The sequence below is a fragment of the Dipodomys spectabilis genome, unplaced genomic scaffold (assembly GCF_019054845.1).
Source record: "Dipodomys spectabilis isolate Male_0828 unplaced genomic scaffold, ASM1905484v1 ptg000192l, whole genome shotgun sequence".
Taxonomy (NCBI): Eukaryota; Metazoa; Chordata; class Mammalia; order Rodentia; family Heteromyidae; genus Dipodomys; species Dipodomys spectabilis.
The window spans coordinates 2,522,454-2,526,250 of NW_024870869.1; the positions used below are offsets into that span (position 1 = coordinate 2,522,454).

Here is a 3,797-nt window from a genome sequence, read left to right on the forward strand (position 1 = left end):
CATTTCCTAACAAACTGGGTGATGTCATTCTTTCTGATGGAGGCATAGAATTCCAGTACACACACACACACACACACACACACACACACACACATTTTCTTGATCCATTCGTTTACTGTGGGGCCTCGGGTTTTGTTCTGTATCTTAGCTTTGGTAAATAATGCTGCAATGAACATAGTTTTGCTGGTAGTTTTAGTATGTTCTTGTTTGTGATCATTTGGGTGAATGCCCAAAATGGGATTGCTGGGACTTAGGGGCGCTCTATTGTAGTCTTTTGAGGAACCGCCATACTACTTTCCAAAGTCTTTGAACAAGTTTAAACTCCCAACAACAATGCATTAAGGTTCCCTTCTGTCCACATCCCCTCCAGCATCTGTTCTTTTAAAAATCTAGAATGCTTCACGAAGTTGAGTGTCATCCTCATTCAGGGGCTATTCTTCTCTTTATTGTTCCAATGTTAGTGTATGTGCTACTGAATTGAGCACAGAACATTTTTTATACATAAAGTGTAATTGATTTTCTTAAACTAGACAATTCCACAAAAATTAAATTCAAAAGAATTGTCGTGAAGCCGGGCGCTGGTGGCTCACGCCTGTAATCCTAGCTACTCAGGAGGCTGAGATCTGAGGATCGCGGTTCAAAGCCAGCCCGGGCAGGAGAGACCGTGAGACTCCTATCTCCAATAAACCACCAGAAAACCGGAAGTGGCGCTGTAGCTCAAGTGGTAGAGCGCTCGCCTTGAGCTGAAGAGCTGAGGGACAGCGCCCAGGCCCAGAGTTCAAGCCCCACAAACGACAAAAAAAAAAAGAATTGTCGTGAAATTTTAGAACCATGCATTTCTTACATAAGAACACATTTAAGAATAAAGTCAAGTTTGACATGTCAAAAACAAAATAATACCAGATATTTGTTGTTCAACAGATGTGTAGGAGGAGGAATTCAATTATTCTGTACAAGGAACCTGCCCTAATGAACACTATAGAAAGTGTTAAGGTTTGTTAAAAGTTTTAATGTTTTAAATATGTTTAATTTTGGGAATTTGCTCATATATGCCAAAATTAAGACTATTTAGCAGGTTGTAAAACTTTTTCATAAAGCATTTAAGATTCATGGTACATACTACTAAATATGTACATTTCAGAGTTTATAGAAACTTTACTAATGAGAAGTTGCAAAGTGTTTGTGTAAAGAAGCAGATTTAAGACATTAACTGCACAGTTTCTGTTAAAATTTAAAGGCTTCTTTACTTTATATGTTAGTGAGGAACAAATGATGGTATAAGCCATATACAAATGATGAGATCAACCATAAATAATAATCTTAATAATAATAATCTTTAAAGGCTACTCATAGCCTATAAAATTCTTGTTGAACATCATAGACTTAGGCAGTTTTAAATGTACAGCAATATGAGAAAATAATAAATCGAATATGTAGTACATTTCAAATACTGGAAACAGCGGTAATTTTTTATTTTATTAATCATTAATATTTATGTATTGGTTTTCCTTATTTGTAGCATTGTTTTCCTTGTTGTAATATAAAACAACTTTTTGTAAGTCATCATTAGGAAGTACTTTGAGAATGTTATTGGGATGGCCACACTGTTTTTTATAGGTATATGTGAATTTACAAAGAGCAAAATTAATAAGAACAAAATATTGATTAAAATTTTATCAATTAGAATCTGAATCAGGAGTGTTGATAAACGTCCACACCTAAAATCTTAGCCCTAGACTGAAACACTGGTGTTACAATGTTGAGCACACAAAAATGAGAGACTGTGTTTTGTTTTCTTTTTGTTGGGTTTGGGGCTTGAACTCTGGGTCCTGGGTGCTGTCTCTCAGCTCTTCAGCTCAAGGCTAGTGGTACTAGTTGAGTCACAGCATCTCTTCCATCTTTTTCTGCTTATGTGGTGCTGAGGAATCAAACCCAGGACCTCATGCATGCAAGGCAAGCACTCTACAATGAATCACCCTCCCAGCACCTGAGAGACTGTGTTTTAAAAAATCATCTAAACAACATTTACTTTCTGTTTTGTGTTATATAATGAAATAAAGAATATCTTTTTATATTTTAGAATGGTCATACTTCTAAATTTATATTAAATTCAGCCACTTTATCCTTTTCAAAGTCATGTAATATCTCTGAGAGTTTGCTTTTGTAAAGATTGTTTTTTGCATTGATAATTTATTCTGAGTCATTTTTATTTTTTATCAAAATTACTTCATATTTTATGGTTTTTTGTGTTTTTTTAAGTGTGAAAATACCAGATAGAGGGGTTACAATTAAATGGGCAAGGTAATGAGTACATTTCTTATCAAGCATTGTTGCATACTCCTTTGTTTCTCCTTACTATCCCTTCCCATCTCAACCCCCTTACGTCCCATTTCCCCATGTCTTACGTCCCATGTCTTGTATATCTCCTTGTTGCAATGGATCGACCTGCATCCCTATTTAAAAAATTATTCCCCTTCCCCTCCACAAATTATACCAACATCAAATACAGCGAAAACAGGGGTTATACCATGCGGGAGGGACATAAAAAGTAACAAAGAAGTCATCTTATAAATATGTTAGAAATAATTACAGAAAAGAAAAATATTTTGAATTCTTATCATGGGGTTCACTTCACCTAACATCAACATATCTAACAATTTCTGCATGTCTCAGACATACACTAGTAATTGCTAATAAGGGAAACCATGGGACCTATGTTTCTTTGGGTCTGGCTTACTTCACTTAACATAATTTTTCCAAGTTTTCCATTTCCTAACAAATGGGGCAATATCATTCTTTCAGATAGAGACATAGAATTCCATTGTGTATATATACAACATTTTCTTGATCCATTCATCTACTGAGGGACATCTGGGTTGGTTCCATATCTTAGCTATGGTAATGCTGCAATAAATATATCTGTGTGGTAGCTTTAGTATGGTCTTGTTTGTGATCATTTGGGTAAATCCCCAAAAGTGGGATTGCTGGGTCATAGGGGAGCTCTATGTGGAGTCTTTGGAGGAACCTCCATACTACTTTCCAAAGTGGATGAAAAAGATTACACTCTCACTAACAATGAAGTAAGGTTCCCTTCTGTCCACATTCCCTCCAGCATCTGTTGTTATTAGAGTTCTTGATTATAGCCATTCTAACTTGGGTGAGGTGATATCTCAGTGTTGATTGATTTGCATTTCTTTTATGGCTAGGGAGGTTGAGCATTTCTGCATGTCTTTATTGGTCACTCTCCTTTCCTCTTCAGAGAAGTTTCTCTTTATGTCTTTAGCCCACTTATTTATTGGACAGTATTTTCTTTGAGTATTTATTGTTGGGGGATTTAATTTTTTGATTTCCAGGTCTGTTTTAGATATGAAACCCTTGTCGGTTGTATGGCTAGTGAAGATCCTCTCCGATTCTGTGGACTTTCTATTGATCCTGCTAGCTATGTCCTTTGTTATGCAGAAGCTCTGCAATTACAAGCAATCCCATTTGTCCAACCTTTCTTTCATTTGTTGTGCTTTTGCATTTCTTTTCAGAAAATTTCAGCCTTTGTCAAGGAGACCTAGGGTTTCTCCTATTCCATCCTGTAATGTTTTCAAAATATCTGCTTTGACTCCGAGGTCTTTGATCCATTTGGACTTGATTCTGGTACAGGGTGATATATAAGGATCTAGCCTTAATTTTCTACAAGTGATTAACCAATTTTGCCAGTACCATTTACTGAACAGCCTTTCTTCGATTTTATCTTTTTAGATTCTTTATCGAATATTAGATGATTATGAGTCTGTAGGTTCATTTCT

At 35.8% G+C, this 3,797-nt stretch overlaps 1 non-coding gene across 1 annotated transcript; it reads right to left on the bottom strand.

Annotated features, from left to right (window-relative positions):
* Positions 1-383: 383 nt before the first annotated feature.
* LOC122121656 lies at positions 384-485 on the bottom strand. Its single transcript, XR_006149999.1, has one exon. It is a non-coding gene; the product is annotated as a U6 spliceosomal RNA (small nuclear RNA).
* Between the last annotated feature and the right edge of the window lie 3,312 nt (positions 486-3,797).